We start from the raw sequence: 22,341 nt of genomic DNA, 5'->3' as shown, positions 1-22,341 counted from the left end.
AGATTATTATTTCCCTTTTTGGTTGAGTCTGGTGTGTGTGCATGCATGGCAACACAGCACCATTCCTCAGTGCTCAGTGGGGAGCATCTAGAGCAGCCTTCTCCAACTGGGCGCGCTCTCAATGATCTGGACTACAACTCCCACCAGGATGGCTGTAGGATCAAGGAAGTGATGAGACCATGGTGGTGTTGGGTGGGGCTGGTCTGGGCTGATTTTTGCCTTTGGCACTCCCCCCCCCCTCTCTCTCTCTGTGTGTGTGTGTGATATATATATAAAAGCAGAGACATCACCTTGCGAACAAAGGTCCGTATAGTTAAAGCTATGGTTTTCCCAGTAGTGATGTATGGAAGTGAGAGCTGGACCATAAAAAAGGCTGATCGCCGAAGAATGGATGCTTTTGAATTCTGGTGCTGGAGGAGACTCTGGAGAGTCCCATGGACTGCAAGAGGATCAAACCTCTCCATACTGGAGGAAATCAACCCTGAGTGCTCACTGGAAGGACAGATCGTGAAGCTGAGGCTCCAATACTTTGGCCACCTTATGAGAAGATAAGACTCCCTGGAAAAGACCCTGATGTTGGGAAAGATGGAGGGCGCAAGGAGAAGGGGATAACAGAGGACGAGATGGTTGGATACTGTTCTTGAAGCTACCAGTATGAGTTTGACCAAACTGCGGGAGGCAGTGGAAGACAGGAGTGCCTGGCGTGCTCTGGTCCAGGGGATCACGAAGAGGCGGACACGACTAAACGACACAACAACAACAGCATATATATATATATATATATATATATATATATATATATATATAAATTGCATAGTTTATAGCAGAGTTAATAGCTTGGAAGCTGCATCTATCCATTTGTAGTCAATCTCATTCACTCATGTATCGCCAGAATTGCTTAAAAAGAAGCATATGAAGCACACTGAGGTCCCTTTGGTAGAGAAAGAAAGTGTGTTGGTCCCAGGGGGAGGTTACCATGAGGCGTGGTCAGAGTCCGGTCTTGGCCCGAGAGTCTGGAGACTGTCCACCAAGGGGGAAGCGGAGTCCAAAGCGAGAAACCGGGCGTGGTCAGGAACTCTGGAAGAACAGGTCTGGGTGCTGGCAGAAACAGGTTTCCAGCGACGTTGCTCCTGCAACCTAGGACTGGCTGACTGGCCTTTATCTCCTCTGAGGCCTGGGGCGGTCCCGGCCCCCAGGTGACCTGCCTCTCCTGGCCTGGAGACGAGCACTCCTCCTGCGAGAACTTAGTTCCCTCCGCCTCTCTGCCCTGAGCCTCTGCAGCTCAGGAGAGGCTGGGGGTTATTGGACCCAGGAGCAGCTTCACCTTCCCCTGACAGGGCTGAGAGTGGAGCACCTGCAGGCAATGGGCCTCAATCACCTCCGGAGCCAGAGTGGATACATCTGGGGTCTGCTCCTGAGGGGCTTCAGAATCAAGGCCCTGCCCCAGTTCAGCCGGCCCTGGAGGGGGGGACTCCTGTGCAGGCTGGGACTCCTCCGGTTCAGCTTCTGAATCAGACTCCCAGGCCATCACAGAAAGGCTATTTCCTTGCAGTTTCTTCATATTTACGAGGATGGCCTTGGAGTCTAAGTCTCCATCCTTGGGGCAAGTGTCATGGCTGCCTCATGCAGGGGAGAAGGAGTGAGCTCAAGAGGAAGGAGTGGAGCTTGGGGAGTTTGGTGGGTAACCACAGAGTGTGTTTCCCACCTGACTATCTGTTAGTCGCAACACTGCCCTCTGCTGCCTGGAGGAATGCAAGGTTGCATATGAACTACTGCAATGTGCTCTACGTGGGGCTACTTTTGAAGGTGACCCGGAAACTACAACTAATCCAGAATGCGGCAGCTAGACTGGTGACTGGAAGTAGCTGCTGAGACCACATAACACCAGTCTTGAAAGACCTACACTGGCTCCCAGTACGTTTCCAAGCACAATTCAAAGTGTTGGTGCTGACCTTGAAAGCCCTAAATGGCCTTGGTCCAGTATACCTGAAGGAGCGTCTCCACCTCCATCATTCTGCCCGGACACTGAGGTCTAGTGCCGAGGGCCTTCTGGCAGTTCCCTCATTGTGAGAAGCCAAATTACGGGGAACCAGGCAGAGGGCCTTCTCGGTAGTGACACCTGCCCTGTGGAACACACTCCTACCAGATTTCAAAGAGAAAAAACAACTACCAGACTTTTAGAAGACATCTGAAGGCAGCCCTGTTTAGGGAAGCTTTTAATGTTTAATAGATTATTGTATTTTAATATTCTGTTGGAAGTCGCCCAGAGTGGCTGGGGAAACACAGCCAGATGGGCAGGGTATAAATATATTATTATTATTATTATTATTATTATTATTATTATTATTATTATTATTATTGTTATTATTATTATTATTATTATTATTATTCCCAATAAATACAAACAATGTCACTAATGGACACCAGTAGACTATGGGCTGAGCCCCAAACCAAGAGCTGGGTGGATCCCCTGCCACAGTGGGGTGAGTGGGGATGGGGATGATTATATTTAATCTATTTCATTTCATCTACTGTAGCCAAAGTCTTTTAGGATGAAGCTAAAAGATGCTACAATTAGTTGAATTTTTTTTCCTTTCTGTTTAATGACTCATTTTGAGTTAAAATGTTCTTCAATACAATATAACAAATTAGATATCCATTTAGAAAGGCACAATCACACAAAGCTGTAGATAATTGACAACATTATAAATACATCAAATTCAGGTAGCACGCGAGCAGCTAAATTGAGTCGTCCTGTAAAGGCTTTTGCAATGATCAATAAAGGCATGGAGGATCCCTGAAGATCTCTCGTTTATCTCCAAACTCCTCTACTGTCATCTATGCAAGCAGGAGCATAGGAATCATAGAACTGTAGGCACCCCAAGGGTCATCTAGTCCAACCCCTTGCAATGCAGGAATCAACCAATCAAACCTTTTATTCATATTTCGTTAAAGCTATGGTTTCCCCTGTAGTGATGTATGGAAGTGAGAGCTGGACCATTAAGAAGGCTGTTCGCCGAAGAATGGATGCTTTTGAATTCTGGTGCTGGAGGAGACTCTTGAGAGTCCCATGGACTGCAAGAAGATCGAACCTCTCCATTCTGAAGGAAATCAGCCCTGAGTGCTCACTGGAAGGACGGATCCTGAAGCTGAGGCTCCAAGACTCCCTGGAAAAGACCCTGATGTTGGGAAAGATGGAGGGCACAAGGAGAAGGGGACGACAGAGGACGAGATGGTGGGACAGTGTTCTCAAAGCGACCAGCATGAGTTTGACCAAACTGCGGGAGGCAGTGGAAGACAGGAAGGCCTGGTGTGCTCTGGTCCAGGGGGTCACGAAGAGTCAGACATGACTAAACAACAACCTTTCCAAAGTTAAAACCATGTTCAAGATGGCTTAAACCTTTCCACCTTCTCAAGTCATCGGTTCCACACTTGCACAGCTCTTACTATCAGAAAGCTGCTCATTTTGGAATCTCTTTTCATTTGAATCCATTGATTTGAGTCTGACCCTCTGCAGCAGCATAAAACAAGTTTTCTCCATCTTCCACACGGCAACCCTTCAGATATTTGAAGGTGGCTCTCATATCACATCTTGGTCCGGAATATGGGAGACCTCAGCCTCCCTTCCATGTGCCCACACAACCCATATTATCTGAAGGAGGAGAGCTGCTTTGAGGGAGTCAAAGGAGGAGCCCCCTGTAAAGGGAAGGATCATGCCCTAAATTCTTGAGCAACACAAAATACACAGCCTTCTTGCAGAACATCCTCCCTACACTTAGGGAATTACGTTAATTCCAGCTACCCTGTTATCAGCCATGACTTATTTACCAATTGCTGTGCTGGAAGTAACGCTCCACTCCCATTTCCATGTCTCTAGTAATCTTGCTGCCATCGGTAGGTGGGAAGCAACGCAAAACTGCTTGGTCTTCTTATTCAATTTCTTTTCATTCTGGAGCCAGCCTGCGGCTTGAGTGGCACCGAAATCACGCAGAGGGCAAAATTACACTTGCAAAGTCTTTGGAGGAACTTCTTCCCTTTGACAGGGGCCAATATGGGCTGCCCATTTCCATTTCTTCCTTCTGTCAGTTTCGCACTCGGGTTCTTAAGAGTGAGTGGCAGGCAGTGACTTCACTCTTCCGGATAACTGGGGTTAATAATGTGTGTATTATGTGTTAGTTTAACTCTTTCCTTCCCGCCCCTGCCCAAGACTGTTTTATTTTCCTAGACACAGGGACCAGACAGCAGACGAAAAGCAGCTGGAGGTGTGGTAGACTTTGAGCAGATGGCTTGCAAGGGAAGGGTTAAACACTTAGTCTTCCATTTAACCTGAAACCACCCGGTAATTGCTTTCCATGTGAGTTGCTTTGAGCAGGATATTTTGTGATACATAAGTTAGTTACGGCATCTCCACCCCCCTTTATAAAAGGTAAAGGTACCCCTGCCCGTACGGGCCAGTCTTGACAGACTCTGGGGTTGTGCGCCCATCTCACTTAAGAGGCCAGGGGCCAGCGCTGTCCGGAGACACTTCCGGGTCACGTGGCCAGCGTGACATCGCTGCTCTGGCGAGCCAGAGCCGCACACGGAAACGCCGTTTACCTTCCCGCTGGTAAGCGGTCCCTATTTATCTACTTGCACCCGGAGGTGCTTTCGAACTGCTAGGTTGGCAGGCGCTGGGACCGAGCAATGGGAGCGCACCCCTACAATTTTAAAAGGAAGTATTAATCAAGGAGAGGGAGAGAATGCTTATGCAATTCACTATGCTGAATAATGACAATGTTATTGACACAGGTTCTGGCTAACCTGTTCTTGGGCAGATCACTGGCAAATAGGCCAAAATGATCAACAAATGGGAAGCCGTTGTGGATCTCTTGAGTTTTTGAATGAGGACCTCATCATAACTTGGGGAATGTGGCACTATGTATCCCAGTGGAATATAAGAGGCAAGAGAGTGGTGCGCAGTGGTTTGAATTCATGGGCAGGGGGTGTTAAAGACCCTTTACTATTTCTGCAGCGGGGTTCCTGTCTTCAGCCAACTCGATCTTCCCAATCAGTGTGAAAGGGTTTGGCCTTCATAGCTGAAGGAGCATCTCCACCCCCATTGTTCAGCCCGGACACAGAGGTCCTCCTCCGAGGGTCTTCTGGCAGTTCCCTCACTGCCAGAAGTGAGGTTACAGGGAACCAAGCAGAGGGCCTTCTCAGTGGTGGCACCCGCCCTGTGGAACTCCCTCCCAACAGATGTCAAAGAAACAATTATACAACCTTCTGTAGATATCTGAAGGCAGCCCTGTATCGGGATGTTTTTAATGTGCGGTGTTCTGTTGTGTGTTTGTACTTTCTGTTAGAAACCGGGCAATTGAAAGACTGGGCACTCTAGTCAGATGGGCAGGGTACAAGTAATAAGTTGTTGTTGTTGTTGTTGCAGTATTATTGCTATTATTAACTTTCCTTTTTTAATATAATAAATTATTTATCAAGTTTCCATTTTGTACTGTTAAAATACATTCATATTTTCCACACTGTTTGTTCAAAGATCCTATTGACCTCCCTCCCTCCCATCTCATGGTTACCTTAATTTTTTATTATATCCTAGCATGACAGTCATACCTCAGGTTACAGACGCTTTGGGTTGTGCACCGCACCGAACCTGGAAGTACCAGAATGGGTTACTTCCGGGTTTTGGTGCTTGCACATGCGCAGAAGTGCTAAATTGCTCCTTGCGCATGCTCAGAAGGGCCAAGTGGTGACCTGCATGTGTGCAGACGTGGCGTTGTGGGTTGCAAACGTGCTTCCCGCACAGATCACGTTCGCAACCTGAGAGTCCACTGTATATACACCTTCCTTTTTACATTTATGTCCTTTTCATTGTCAAAATTTTTCACCAATATGTATAGAGGTATATACAGGGTGAGTCTTTTAAAAGAGGCCCCGTGGAACATATGTACAGTGGTACCTTGGGTTAAGAACTTAATTCGTTCCGGAGGTCCGTTCTTAACCTGAAACTGTTCTTAACCTGAAGCATCACTTTAGCTAATGGGGCCTCCTGCTGCTGCGATTTCTGTTCTCATCCTGAAGCAAAGTTCTTAACCAGAGGTAATATTTCTGGGTTAGCGGAGTCTGTAACCTGAAGCGCATGTAACCTGAAGTGTATGTAACCCTAGGTACTACTGTACTCTATATCCACGGGGCCTCTTTTAAAGGACTCAAACTGTATAATCAACATTACCAGTCTTCGAAATAAGTCCTGCCAGTGCTGTTAATTGCTTGCAATTGTCCTTCATATATTGTATAAATTTACTCCAGTCTTTTTGGAACACTGGTTTCGGAGTTTCCCCCTCAGTTTTGTTATTATTAACTTTTCAGCCACTGAGAAGAAGTCCTCTCTGCTTTGTGCTGATAGGCGTCAATCAGAGTGAAAGGAGGTGAGTCAGTCATTGAGGACAAGCTCCTAGGGCCACTCTGGAGAAAACGCATAGGAAGAACACTGGAGGAGTTGTTCTGTACGCTCCGAAGATAAGCGTTTAGGAACAATGAAAATGAGAGGTGCTTTGGTTTCAAGAGAATGGGATGCAAGTTCTGTTATGTACAAGGGAACTTCAAGGAGAGCACAACTTACATCTCTCTGAAAGAAGATATTGGAGCACTCCAAACCGTTTGCCCATCTACATGCACAGAAAATATAAAATCTTGCTGAAAGGCAACACATGGACATGTGCACTGATTCTTGTAATGCATTCCTATATTATTATTATTATTATTATTATTATTATTATTATTATTATTTTAGAAGGGACATGTCTGTGAGGGGTTGTGGCTATGATTCTCATGAAGAGACCCTGCACTTCTGAATTTGCCACTCCACTGCAAGTGATGTGTATATGTATGTTGCGTGTTTAGACCCTGCAGCCACCCCCTTGTAAAGAATAAAACACACCGGACACAGATATTAGGTTAATGTTACTGGGCAAATTTTGGCCACAACTTTATTGATTACAGACTGTGAGCGGTATTGGCTTAGGCAATGAATGGACCCAACTATATCTGACTCCTGCCCGCTGCGCAGGGAGTCCAGTAAGGGTCAACCACTGGTATGGGGAGCCCTGTCAATGAAGACCAACTCGAGCTCCCCCTGGTGTTCCCGTGGGGGCCATGTCATGGCCCTAGCCCCACCCCGGGCTTCGGACAAGATCCACACCCCTGGATTCCTTTAGCGCAATATCCTTAAGCTTGGAGGGGCAGGTGATAGCCACACCTCGCCCATCATAAGGTCAAACAATGCCTAACTGCAAAACCTTACAAAGTTGTGACATTTGCTACGAGTTAGGTGGAAAGCAGCCATGAAATTAAAAGACGCCTGCTTCTTGGGAGAAAAGCAATGACAAACCTAGACAGCATCTTAAAAAGCAGAGACATCACTTGCCGACAAAGGCCCGTATAGTTACAGCTATGGTTTTCCCAGGAGTGATGTACTGTATGGAAGTGAGAGCTGGACCATAAAAAAGGCTGATCGCCGAAGAATGGATGCTTTTGAATTCTGGTGCTGGAGGAGACTCTTGAGAGTCCCATGGACTGCAAGAAGATCAAACCTGTCCATTCTGAAGGAAATCAGCCCTGAGTGCTCACTGGAAGGACAGATCCTGAAGCTGAGGCTCCAAGACTCATGAGAAGAGAAGACTCCCTGGAAAAGACCCTGATGTTGGGAAAGATGGAGGGCACAAGGAGAAGGGGATAACAGAGGACGAGATGGTTGGATACTGTTCTCGAAGCTACCAGCATAAGTTTGACCAAACTGCAAGAGGCAGTGGAAGACAGGAGTGCCTGGCGTGCTCTGGTCCATGGGGTCACGAAGAGTCGGACATGACTAAACGACTAAGCAGCAACAACAAGGTGCCCCATGCCAATTTTACCAAGTGGAAAAATTCCTACTAGGCCTCTCAGCGGTGACCAACTGAGGTCCATAGCAAGGCCAATGAAGAAAAACCTGTAAAATAGGGAGGGAGGGTGGAAGTTTGAAGAAGTGAACCAAGAGGAAGCCCTCTGGCTCACTCCTGAGTTTAAATGTTCCCAACCACACCCTCACCAGCTGCCGGATTGGCCAGCTGGTCGATGACATGGCCGGGATCCCCCGGGCAACATGGGACTTCATCCCCAGGCCCCTGGGAAAGAGTGGGTGGCCACGAGGTCCACAGCAACTCCTCCCCACAGAGAATTGGAACAGATTTTGAAGAGGCAACCATTTAGAAATGCAAGAGGCAAAGACAGAGCAACTGAGCGGGTGTCAATTGAGTTGGGAGCCAGTATGGTGTAGTGGTTAAGAGTCTCTTGATCTGGGGAACCAGGTTCCCGTCTCCGCTCCTCCCCATGCAGCTGCTGGGTGACCTTGGGCCAGTCACACTTCTCTGAAGTCTCTCAGCCTCACTCACCTCACAGAGTGTTTCTTGTGGAGGAGGAAGGGAAAAAGAGATTGTTAGCCGCTTTGAGACTCCTGAAGGGGAGTGAAAGGCGGGATATCAAATCCAAACTCTTCTTCTTGGGGGTCAACAGCGCCTTGAGGTGGGGGTGCAGGGTCCCTTCCCCTCTGGGGCTCTGGGGCTCTGATGTGGGGCTTTGCATCTGCAAGCTGTTAGGAAGGTCTTGTGCAGAGCTGGACCATAAAGAAGGCAGATCGCCGAAGAATTGATGCTTTTGAATTCTTGTGCTGGAGGAGACTCAGGAGAGTCCCATGGACTGCAAGAAGATCAAACCTGTCCATTCTGAAGGAAACCAGCCCTGAGTGCTCACTGGAAGGACAGATCCTGAAGCTGAGGCTCCAAGACTCATGAGAAGAGAAGACTCCCTGGAAAAGACCCTGATGTTGGGAAAGATGGAGGGCACAAGGAGAAGGGGATAACAGAGGACGAGATGGTTGGATAGTGTCTTCGAGGCTACAAACATGAGTCTGACCAAACTGCGGGAGTCAGTGGAAGACAGGAGTGCCTGGCATGCTCTGGTCCAGGGGGTCACGAAGAGTGGGACACGACTAAACGACTAAACAACAACAACAACAACAAGAGAGCTCAGTCCGGAGCATTTTGAGGTGGCATTGTCCGTCCAAAGAGCATCTTCTGCCTTCATTTCCAAACCCTGCAGCTATTTATGAAAGTCTTGCATTTCAGGGGATTAAAAGTTCTCAAATTTAGTGTCGTTTGAAAAGAAGAAGCTGTCACCTTTCGTTTGCCTGCAAAGTGTCAGAAGCGTTCTTTCCCCCCAAAAGCAGATTTATCGAAAAGAATTACATTTCCCCCTGGCCCCCCAAAAGCCACTAAATGGTTTGTGGACTTTAAACCAAATTCTCGATGCCCAGGGTTTCATAAAAGATATTTCTTTACAACACAAACACGCTTTGACTTAAACGATAACTGACAGACGCTCTTTAATCCCAAATTCAGCCTGAGATTTTAATCATCAAAAATGTAGCAGGCAGAAGCAGGGGGCTCCCTCAGAAACCTTAACTCTGCCCTTGTGTGTGTGTGTGCGTGCCTGCCTGCCTCACCAAGGCCCTGCGGCTCCTGTGTTCAATCCAAAGTTTATATTACAGGCGAAGGTGTAATTTCAGCACAGAAAGCAAACCCATGGGGGGGGGGGAGCAAATGCAATATTGTAGAGGCAGGGTGGGGAGGGGGACTAATTAGACTTCGACAATAATCAAGTGATTAAATTCAAATGATAAAAAGGGAGGAAAACAGAATCTTGTTTATCTTCCTCTATGTGGATGAATGGTGGCGCTGTGGGTTAAAACACTGAGCCTCTTGGGCTTGCTGATCAGAAGGTCGCGGTTCGAATCCCCGCGACGGGGTGAGCTCCCGTTGCTCGGTCCCTGCTCCTGCCAACCTAGCAGTTCAAAAGCACCCTTAAGTGCAAGTAGATAAATAGATCCCGCTCCGGCAGGAAGGTAAACAGCGTTTCCGTGCGCTGCTCTGGTTCGCCAGAAGCAGCTTAGTCATGCTGGCCACATGACCCAGAAGCTGTACGCTGGCTCCCTCGGACAGTAAAGCGAGATGAGCGCTGCAACCCCAGAGTCGTCCGTGACTGGACCTAATGGTCAGGGGTTCCTTTACCTTTTTAAGGAGTCTCAAAGCGGCTCACATTCTCCTTTCCCTTCCTCCCCCACAACAAACACTCTGTGAGGTGAGCGAGGCTGAGATAGTTCAAAGAAGTGTGACTGGCCCAAGGTCACCCAGCAGCTGCATGTGGAGGAGCGGGGAAGCGAACCCAGTTCACCAGATTACGAGTCCACAGCTCTTAACCACCACACCACACTGGCCTCTATGATCTCTAAGCTCATTCCCCATATTTCCAGGCCAAGGATGCCAGAGAGTAGGGCTGGGAAGGTCTCTCTCTGCAACCGCAAAGAGCCTCTGCCCATTGAGGCAAGCGATGTTGAGGTGGGAGCTTGATACGTTTGCGTGCTGGTCCCAGGGGGTTACCGTGTGGCGTGGTCCGAGTCCAGTCCGAGGTTGAGGGTGTGGTATGGAGGGTGTCCGTTCAAGGCTGAAGCGGGGTCCAAGACAAGGAGTCAGGTGAGGCTGGGAACTCTGGCAGAAGAGCAGGACAGGGTGCCGGCAGGAACAGGTTACCAACAATGTTGCTCCTGCAACCTGGGACTCGGCTGGCTGGCTTTTATCTGCCCCGAGGCAGAGGGCAGCCCCGGTCCACAGGTGACTCACCTCTCCTTGCCTGGAGGCAAGCACTCCTCCTGCGGGAACTTAGTTCCCTCCGCCTCTCTGCCCTGAGCCTCTGCAGCTCAGGAGAGGCTGGAGGGTTACCGGACCCAGAGGCAACCCCAGCTTCCCCTGACGGGGCTGAGAGTGGAGCACCTGCAGGCAATGGGTCCTCCATCACCTCAGGAGCCAGAGCAGACTCAGCTGATGCCTGCACCTGAGGACCCAGCCCCGGCTCAGCCCCTTCAGGCTCATGCCCCAGCCCCGGTTCAGCCAGTCCTGGAGGCGGGGACTCCTGTGCGGGCTGGGATTCCTCAAGGTTCAGCCTCTGAGTCCAAATTTCAGGCCATCACAGTTTGATTCATTGGACAACCTGTCCCCTGCAGGCGTTCCAAACATCTGGAGGGCACCCGGTTGGAGAAGCCTGGGCGAGTGTTTGCTTCACCTTGGCTGTCTCCCTCCAAGGAGCTTTCCTCAGTAATGATCATCTGGATTTCTAAACTGTGCCTGACGTCCCCCAGGGGCCTCTGGGTATATATACATAATTAAGAAGGAATTCATGAGCAAGATAGCTTTGAAAATATGTATAAGTTCATTGCCTGCATTTTGGTGGAGTTTGACCTTCTGCGAGGAGCTGGACGTGTCTAGTGTGCAGCCGAACTGCACACCTTTGTACTTCGGTCTTTGATATTATTTTCACTCCATGCAGCATCGGTCAGATTTTGCTAAAGGCTCCAGGCTGCAATCTTCAGAGTAAGGCTCCTCAAATTCAGCAGGATGTGCTTCCAAGCCAGTGTGCAAAGGATGGAGGCTGCAGAATGGAATGTCTTGCCAGAGTGGTGCATGCTCTAGTTATCTCCTGCTTGGACTACTGCAATGCACTCTATGTGGGGCTACATTTGAAGGTGACCCGGAAACTGCAATTAATCCAGAATGCGGCAGCTAGACTAGTGACTGGGAGCAGCCGTCGGGACCACATAACACCGGTCCTGAGAGATCTGCATTGGCTCCCAGTACGTTTCCGAGCACAATTCAAAGTGTTGGTGTTGACCTTGAAAGCCCTAAACAGACTAGGCCAAGTAAACCTGAAGGAGTGTCTCCACCTCCATCGTTCTACCCGGACACTGAGGTCCAGCGCTGAGGGCCTTCTGGCGGTTCCCAACCTGTGAGAAGCAAAGTTACAGGGAACTAGGCAGAGGGCCTTCTCGGTAGTGGCACCTGTCCTGTGGAACGCCCTCCCACCAGACGTGAAGGAAATAAGCAGCTATCTTATCTTTAAAAGACATCTGAAGGAAGCCCTGCTTAGGGAAGTTTTTAATATTTAATGCTGTATTGTTTTTAAAGCCGCCCAGAGTGGCTGGGGAGGCTCAGCCAGATGGACAGGATATAAATAAATTATTATTATTATTATTATTATTATTATTATTATTATTATTATTAATGGAGATTTTTGGGAGTGCAGCCTGGGCTGCACAGCTGGGAGCATATCCTCCCTTGGTGCTATGAGCCAGCCAATGGGAATGGTGGGGGTTAGATTCCATCCCCACCCCACCAAACTAGTGATCAACATTTGCAATCTGTCAAGGATGCTTTAGCTGAGATTCCTGCATTGCAGGGGTTGGACTAGATGACCCTTGGGTCCCAACTCTATGATTCTTTGATTCCTATCTGAAGAAGTGTGCATGCACACGAAAGCTCATACCAAGAACTAACTTAGATGGTCTTTACGGTGCTACTGGAAGGAATTTTTTTTGTATCATCATCATCATCATCATCATCATCATCATTATTATTATTTTAATTGACATTATTCTAATGAATGTTGAATGCTACTTTTTTGATGTAGGCTGCTTATTTTGAAGTTGTGTTTTATTATCACATTTTGTATTGCATTAGATTGTTATAAGATGTACATTTTTTGTTTTTTCCAGCTTGTACACCGCCTTGAGTATTGTAAGATAGAAAGATGGTATAAAAATTAAAAGTGATGCTGGTGATATGTTGGGGAGATGATCCTGCAAGAAACTTCAGGAGTGGAGCTTCTGCGCATGCGCAAAGCATGATTTAGTGCTTCTGCGCATGCACAAGCACTGAAACCCGGAAGTAACCCGTTCCAGTACTTCCGGGTTCGCCGCGGTGCGCAACCCGAAGCGCCTGTAACCCGAGGCATGACTGCCTTTTCTCCTGGTTGCCAATTGCTTTGGGCATTTTTGTTGCTGGTAGTAGCAACGCATAAAGCCAGCATTGCTCTAAACCTGCAGCATTACATAAAAGTGTGAAACCAAGTTCAGGCCGCGACTATTAATGTATTTTTAATCTTTGTTGGAAGCCGAGTAGGACGTCCGTCCTGAAATCAACTGACCAGGGAGTTCCTCTTGACAGCCTAGAAGTCACCTTGTCCTAAATCAACGCAACTGGAACTAATTGTGTCAGCGCTTTCTTGCTTCGAGGTGTCCCTCTGCTAGCTTTCCCCTTTTTCTCTCCCCCCCACCCTATTTTTAGCAAAGCCAGTATGCAAAGGTACAAACCGCTCCCTAACCTGTCCTGCAAGACTACGGTCATCTAAACAAGATAGAGATGTCACCGAACAAATCCAGTGGTGTTGGCAAACCAAATAAATCCTACAAAGTCATGCATGGATGCAGAGAATCATAAAATTGTACTTGGATGGTACCCTCAAGGATCATCTAGTCCAGCCCCCCTGCAGTGTAGAAATCACAACTAAGCCACTTCCACCCTGCAGAGGAGGTGGGGTTGCGGGCGTCACGGCCCCAACACACGAATGGCGGCTGGAGCCTGGCCCCTGCGCGATTGGGGGAATCCTCGGCCGCATCACCCCCTGACCAGCCAATAAGCTGGCTCTGGGGGCGTGGCCTGCCCTATTTAATGCAGGCATAGCTGGGGATCTCCCTCTTTTCCCGCCTGCCAGCTGTTCCTGCTTTTCCCACCCTCCTGCCCTATAAGGTTTTCGTTCCTTGACCTTGCTATGGACCTTGGTTGGTCGCCATTGAGGGGCCTGGTAGGAATTTTCCCACTTGGCAAATTGGCACCAGCCACTTGGTTTTCGCCTACCTGGTAGCAAATCATCACAACTTTCTTGGTCTTGGCGGTTAGGCATTGGTATTGCTCTGTAGATGGAAGAGGGGAGGTAGCGCCATCACCTGCCCCACATATTGAAGGGTAGTCCAGTAAAGGATTCTGGGGGGCGTGGCCCTGTCCGAAGCCTAGGGAGGTGAGGGCCTAAGGCACGCCCCCTATCGGTTCCTAGTTGATGTGCATCAGCAGGACTCCCCCGACTGGTGGTTAACCCTTTCTTGACTTCAAGCGGACAGGCTGAAGTCGGATATAGTCGGTTAGGACCAATGCCTAAGCCAATACAGCTCATCACCTGTAACCAATAAAGTTGTGGCCTTATTTAACCTTAATAATTGTGTCATGTGTCTTTATTTCCACTGGGCGGGGGACTCACCACACACCTAATGATTCCCTGGCAAATGGTCATCCAACCTCTGCTTAAAAACCTCCAATGAAGAGCAGTCCACCGCCTTCAGAGGGATGATGAATAGCTCTTGCTGTCAAAATATTCTTCCTTATGTTTAGGTAGAATATCCTTTCCTGTCTTTTAAACCCACTGGCTTGGGTCCTACCTGCTGGAGCAGCAGAAAACAAGCTTGCTCCATCTTCCATGTAAGATATTTGATGATGACTATCATATCACCTCTCAGTCTTCCCTTCGCCGCGCTAAACACCCCCAACTCCCTCGACTGTTCCTCATCAGGCTTGGTTTCCAGACTCTTTATCATCTCGGTCGCCCTTAATCTTAATCAATGAGTTTGCCAAGTACAACAACATCTCCCTGTAGCTGCAGTTGCATTTGGATCTTAAGCAACATCTCAAGCCATTTCTGCTCACTTGGCAAAATCTCATTCCAATTCCTTTTAGGCTCTGTTCTTCAGGCTCTTCCTGCTAATGTCATCCGCAGTTATGTATATTTGTCTTATTGCTTTCATCCAGTCCTTTTTTTCTGGGGATATGCATACCCCTAAACACTTTGTGAATCTTTGTACTTTTGTCCATTCACTGTATTTATTTCTCCTGATTCAAACCATAAAACGGTGATTTTCTTGAGTCAAAATGTGAGTACCCCTAAACATATTTAAAGAAAAAAAAAGCACTGCTTTTATCTTTATTTTATATACTGTGATCTTTTTATGTGAATCGCTCTGAAACCACCTGGTATAAGGCAGTATATTATTATTATTATTATTATTATTATTATTATTATTATTATTAATCCACTGATAAAGCCTTTTGCCATGCTCTCTGAACGAAGTGCATTTGTTAAACTGTGGACTTCTTAGAGCCGGGTCCTTGTCAACTAGTCCCTTCTGTTGTGGGAGAAATTCCCCTCAGGGGGCTCAAGTATAGAAGCTCACACCAAATTCTTATTCGGTTCAACTTCATGCAGCAATGCATTACTGGACAGAGTCCAAAGCATCTGTGAGAGCTTCCCATTATGACACACTCCATGTCGGGAACATATATGTCATCTCGGCTGTTTCATCCTCTGACCAAACCTCTTCTGCCACCCCATTGTCCCAACCACAGTCCTTGAAGACACTTACTCAACTCAGTTTCCTTTTACTGTCTGTGCAGAGCCCTCCTTGTACCTTATCTGGAGATTTTTCTCTTTATTATTCAGCAGTTTTGTTCCTGCCTAACTGGTTCTTACCACTTTTGTGGTCAAGCCGTATTCTTGCAAAAATGGCACGGCTTCACTCATAAGGGGATTTACAGAAGATCCTCGCCGCTCTTCTCTGGAGGCCGGGCCTTCCTCTGAGCTTCAAAACCTAGAAACACCAAGGGCATTCCCTGATATCTGCCAGTGCTACACCCTTGAACCAAGACGTGTGTCCAGCCTGCTCTGTGGAACATCAAGCAGTGCTGGTCCAAGACTAATGCATTCTTTTAACCATTCTCCTTCAATTAATGAGAAAAGAAACTACAATTGAAAATTAGCAAAACCCTTATGCTTGCAGATTTGGAAGCTGACTTCCAGATGGACCCAAACATCAGTTCACAGTGGGGAGAACAGCAGCAGCATCCTTTGAAATTCTTATCTCTCCCCAGCCTTGTGTTTCTTCACACTCAGAGCAGAAATTTGCTTTCTTTCCCAAAGAGGAAAACAGCACCAACCACAAGCATCAAATAATCGCAGCTGGGAACTTTGTTTTACTCTTGTTTTGTTTTATGAAACAAAACTCTCCAAGGGCCTCACGTTCCCTTTAAAATGACTGTGCATGTGATATGCAGTTTTGCCTCGGACTTGGGAGACCCGAGTTCAGATCCCGACTCAGTCATAAAGCTCACTGGGCAACTTTGGACCAGTCACTCAATCCCAGCCTACCCTTCCTCACAAGGTTGTTGTGAGGATTAAATTAGGAGGAAAGAAAATAATATATGCTACTTTGTAGCTCCTTGGAGGAAATAGTAGGATGCAGAATAAATAAATCACACAACCTTGATGGCAGAAAGTGAGGAGGAATTAAAGAACCTTTTAATGAGGATGAAAGAGGAGAGCACAAAATATGGTCTGAAGCTCAACATCAAAAAAACTAAGATCATGGCCACTGGACCCATCACCTCCTGGCAAATAGAAGGGGAAGAAATGGAGATAGTGAAAGACTTTACTTTCTTGGGCTCCGTGATCACTGCAGATGGTGACAACAGTCACGAAATTAAAAGACACCTGCTTCTTGGGAGAAAAGCAATGACAAACCTAGACAGCATCTTAAAAAGCAGAGACATCACCTTGCCAACAAAGGTCCATATAGTTCAAGCTATGGTTTTCCCAGCAGCGATGTATGGAAGTGAGAGCTGGACCATAAAGAAGGCTGATGGCCAAAGAATGGATGCTTTTGAATTATGATGCTGGAGGAGACTATTGAGAGTCCCATGGACTGCAAGAAGATCAAACCTCTCCATTCTGAAGGAAATCAGCCCTGAGTGCTCACTGGAAGGACAGATCGTGAAGCTGAGGCTCCAATACTTTGCCCACCTCATGAGAAGAGAAGACTCCCTGGAAAAGACCCTGATGTTGGGAAAGATGGAGGGCACAAGGAGAAGGGGACAACAGAGGACGAGATGGTTGGACAGTGTTCTCGAAGATATCAGCATGAGTTTGACCAAACTGCGGGAGGCAGTGGAAGACAGGAGTGCCTGGCGTGCTCTGGTCCAGGGGGTCACGAAGAGTCAGACACGACTAAACGACTCAACAACAACAACTTCTGTGTTGGATTTAGGGCAGGGTGTGCAGGGTGTGCACAGGGCACCAAGCTGAGGAGGTGCAAAACTATGATGTTGCAGAATGAAGGGCAAGATCTGGGAGGGCACCAAATTTTGTCCTCTCTCAGGGAGCCATATTACCAGTCCTCCCCTGAAACACTGGCTGAAGAACTGCCCTGAAAAATTCAGTGAAGTGTGTATTTCAATGGATGATTCTGTTTTTCAGATCACACACCATTCTGGAAAGTGTGAATCAAACGGTTTATCTTTCACTGAAGAAAATCCTCCATCACTCAGCACATAGTTAAACAATGGGACTATTGAATATATGGAGGAAAATTGTGTGCACTTGAAAACGTTGGCAGCATTAAGATAAATTCAACAGTGTAAACAAGTTCTGATAGATGTAATAATGGAATACTGAATGGTTTAGTTTATGTGAAATATGCAGGGATTTATGATGTACAAAATGAGCCATGGAAAGAGAAGGAGGGAAGTTGCTGACATTTTAGGGTTGTTTAAATGAACATTCTAAATTGTAAAGCAGAAAAATTAATAAAAATTACACACAGAGAGAGGAACTCCTTGCCAGTGGAGGCAGTGATGGCCACCAACATGAATGGCTTTAAGCAAGAAGAAGAATTACCGATGAAAGAAGGATGGCAGATGAAATTGATGGACTATGCAGAACTGGATAAATTAACAGGAAGGATTCGAAACCTGTGGCGCCAGAGATTATTAGAAGACTGGAGTAAATATACGAACTATTTGAAAAGTAATAGTAACGAACAGATTACGCTAGTAGGACTGCAAGAAATTCTGTAAGGAGGACTATTTGAAATATTGCAAGAAAGACTATGAGGAGAATTATTAGTTAATGATAATTAAGAGTAATAGAGAAATTAAGAAATGTAGAATAAGTGATAAAGAACTGAAAATCATCAGAGGTGTTGATGGAAGTCTAAAATATTGTATAAGATAAGAAGTTATGTTATATGATTGTTGGAAATAATATGTTTAAAAAAACTAATAAAAATGTGTGTGTGTGTGTGTGTGTGTGTGTGTGTGTGTGTAACATGAATGGCTTTAAAACAGGATTAGACAAATTCATGGAGGAGGAGAGGGCTATTGATGGCTATGCTCCAAAGCTGGAGGCAGCAATGCTACTGAATGCCAGTTTCTGGAAACCACAGGAAGGCAGAGGACTCTTGTTCTTGGCCACTGTAAGAAAAGGATGCTGGACTAAAAGGGCCATTGGTCTAACCCAGCAGGCTTTTCATTGAAGTGTTTTTTAGCAGAGTTTGGATGGCTGCTTGTCAAGGATGCTTTAGTTGAGATTCCTCCTGGGGTAGGATGAAGAAGAAGAAGAAGAAGAAGAAGAAGAAGAAGAAGAAGAAGAAGAAGAAGAAGAAGAAGAAGAAGAAGAAGAAGAATTTTATTTATACCCCTCCCCAGCCAGAGCTGGGCTCAGGGAGGCTAACACCAGTAAAATTACAGTAAAAACATAATGGGGGGGACTAATTTAAAATACAGGTTAAAATGCAGCCCCATTTTAAAAGCAGCCCATAGATCAAAACCATAAGGGGAGGGAAACACAAGGGTCAGACTGAGTCCAAACCAAAGGCCAGGCAGAACAGCTCTGTCTTGCAGGCGCTGTGGAAAGATGTCGAGTCCCACAGGGCCCTGGTCTCTTGTGACAGAGCGTTCCACCAAGTCGGGGCCAGTACTGAAAAGGCCCTGGCCCTAGTTGAGACCAATCTAACCACCTTGAGACCTGGGACCTCCAAAATGTTGTCATTTGTGGACCTTAAGGTCCTCCGCGGGACATACCAGGAGAGGCGGTCCTGTAGGTACAAGGGTCCTAGGCCGTATAGGGCTTTAAAGGTCAAAACCAGCAGCTTAAACCTGACCCTGTACTCCACCAGGAGTAGATGCCCCCCAGACCCCTTCCAACACTACAACACTAGAATTCTGTAAATTCCAGTGTTCTTATGACTCAGATTCTTCCCCATCCTTCCAAAGGTTGCTGCAACGGAGATGTCTGAAAAGGCTTTGCTGTTATTGGCACTGTAACTGACAGTTGGTCTCCTAATAACCCCTGGCATGGAATGTGCCTTTTTCACAGCTGCTGCCGATCAGCTTGACATTTCTCTTGATCTCTTCCTGGTCCTTCCCTGTGTCCTCACCAAACTTTATGCGAACGTAAGGACAGCCTGCTATATCAGGCCAATGGCCCATCTAGTCCAGCTTCCAATTCCCACAGCAGCCAAGCAGATGCTCGTGGGAAACATGCTAGCAGGATTCGAACACAAGGGTGGTTTCCAGAAACTGGAATTCAGAAGCATTGCTGCCTCCAGCTCTGCAGACAGAACACAGCCATCATGTTGTTGTTTAGTCATTTAGTCGTGTCCGACTCTTCGTGACCCCATGGACCAGAGCACACCAGGCACTCCTGTCTTCTGCTGCCTCCCTCAGTTTGGTCAAACTCATGCTGGTCGCTTCGAGAACACTGTCCAACCATCTTGCCCTCTGTCTTCCCCTTCTCCTTGTGCCCTCCATCTTTCCCAACATCAGGGTCTTTTCCAGGGAGTCTTCTCTTCTCACAAGGGGGCCAAAATCTTGGAGCCTCAGCTTCAGGATCTGGCCTTCCAGTGAGCACTCAGGGCTGATTTCCTTCAGAATGGAGACGTGTGATCTTCTTGCAGCCCATGGGACTCTCAAGAGTCTCCTCCAGCACCAGAATTCAAAAGCATCCATTCTTTGGCGATCAGCCTTCTTTATGGTCCAGCTCTCGCTTCCATACATCACTACTGGGAAAACCATCCCCTTCTGCAGTTTCCAGCAACAGGAATTCAGAAGCATAGCTGCCTCCAGCTCTGCAGACAGAACACAGGCATCATGGCTAGTAGCGTTCTCCTCCCTGAAGTTGTCCTATCCTCTCTTAAAACCATGTGAGCTGGTAACTTGGCAGAAGCTCAGCTCTGCCCTCGCCGGTCTTAGAAGGATCCTTTAAAAAAGTCCCATATGACCAGAGAATTTGCGCCTGTCCATTGGGGGATATAGGAAGCCCCAAACACATATTTTTTAGATGTCCCTTTTACGATGAGGCACATAGAGAAACCATTGACCCCCTGCTGGGGAGGCTGACCTCCTGGTAAAGCAAAAATTCAATCTTCTCCTGTTAGGCAAAGACCACAAGACGACCCGGATTGCTGCCACATTCTGTGCACAAATCTGTAGGCACAGATCCCCTGATTCAATCTAGTTTGTTAAGAAAATTCCCAAACCCGGATCCATGGGCGACTTTGGGTCATTTCTCTAAGGTAGTCTGTTTAAAAAAAATTATGTGTTTATATGCCTATCACACTTTAAAACTTAAAATCCATTGTTGTATATTGTTTTAAATGTTTGTTTTGCTATTGGGATTGCAGTTCCATTTGTGTTTCTCAAGCTGGTCTCTGACCGTAATAAATTTGATGTCATATCATGTAAGCTGGTAACCTCTTCTGTGTCCTGCAGGAGAGGCTTCCACAATTTAACTATGTGTTGTGTGATGATGTACATCCTTTTATCTTCCCTGAATCTTCCCACCTTTATTGAATGTCCACGTGTTCCAGTGTTATGAGAGAGGATGGAAGACATTTCTCTATCCCCTTTCTCCAGAAGCTGGGACTTATTTAATTTGCCTGCATGAGCGCCCCTCCCAACACTGGCAGACTTAGGGATCTTGATTTTCAGCGGCACCCTGTGTGATGCTAAAACTCTCTGCCCCCCACCTCTCGTGCCCCATTCTGCAGCACTGTTGTGGTGCCCCCTGCAACATGGCGCCCGGTGTGGCTCAATGGTCACCCTACTCTAAAACCTCCTGTGCTCTTAACTATGCTCATTTTGAATGTTGACCAACAAATGCCTCTTCATTGGGGTGGGGGCGACACTTCTGAGCAATTGGAAGTCACGAAGACCACCGCATTTCACCACTGCATTTCACCAAACGGACCCACCATTTCCACGAGCTCAAAACTGCTCTCGATAGAGAAATGTGCTGCGTAGCAACTGATTTTCCTCCTTTTTATATATATGAAAGGGGCTGGGGGGAAAAGCAGAGTCAGCAAGGAAATTAAAGTGGGGTGGGGTGGGGTGGAAGGAAGGAAGCCTGCAGAGCAAACTGTTGAATGTTGCAGAAATGAAAGCAAGCAAATGGAAGGTATTTCAGCCGTAACATCTGCGAGGGAAAGTGGCGGAGGGAGAAGTCAAAGACTGTTAATATACCTGAACATGGTGGGGAGGGGGGGGGAGAAGCCCGAGTCTGAAAGGCTGACTAGCAATAAAAAATCCATTAGATATTTGTCCTCCCCCACCCCTGAGAGAGAGAGAGAGAAAGTCCCTAAGTGCTTTCTCTACCTCGGGTGCGCACGCACAGAGCCCCCTCCCTGTCTCCTGCTTCTGTTGGCCGTCCCAACATGCTGCTTGGGTGCTGTCCAGAGCACCCTCTTAATGTGTGCCGGCAACACGCCGACTTCATTAAGGGCCTTTCGATTAATGTCAGGGTGGACCCACTCTGCGGGCAGCATCCATCGCCAGGGCGATGGCATATTTAGCGCAAGGCCCTTAGCATAATCGGAATGGATGAAGCCACCTTGGGGAGAGAAGAGGAGGCTGCTTTTAATAGACCCGTAAGTGCTGGCGGGATGAATATTTATGGCGCACTTCGTTTCCAAAAGGGGGGGGAGGGGAGGCTGCACAATGAAATATTCAGCGGGAAGCAGGCCAGGGAAGAAGGAGGCATTCAGGGAGCGCACTCTCTCTACTCCAGGGAAGCTATTTCACCTGTCCCTGCATCTATGGAGTTTCTTTTTTGACAACATAAGAAGGGCCTCTCCAGAGTCTCCTCCAGCACCAGAATTCAAAAGCATCCATTCTTCCGCGATCAGCCTTCTTTATGGTCCAGCTCTCACTTCCATACATCACTCCAGGGAAAACCATAGCTTTAACTATACGGACCTTTGTTGGCAAGGTGATGTCTCTACTTTGGGGGGAAGCAAATGGGAATGTTTGGGGGGCAGCAAAGAAAGACAGTTCTGCTAGTCCAGGAACTAGCCCAGTACAGTGGTACCTCTGGTTAAGAACTTAATTCATTCTGGCGGTCCGTTCTTAACCTGAAACAGTTCTTAAACTGAAGCACCACTTTAGCTAATGGGGTCTCCCCTTGCCACCGCAGCAAGATTTCTGTTCTCATCCTGAAGCAAAGTTCTTAACCCAAGGTACTATTTCTGGGTTAGCGGAGTCTGTAACCTGAAGCAGAAGGCCCTCAGAGCTGGACCTCAGCATCCGGGCAGAACGATGGTCATAAATAAAGCAG

Source organism: Podarcis gaigeae (genome assembly GCF_964106915.1).
Source record: "Podarcis gaigeae genome assembly, chromosome: 11".
Taxonomy (NCBI): domain Eukaryota; kingdom Metazoa; phylum Chordata; class Lepidosauria; order Squamata; family Lacertidae; genus Podarcis; species Podarcis gaigeae.
Note: the sequence above shows the minus strand (reverse complement) of the source record.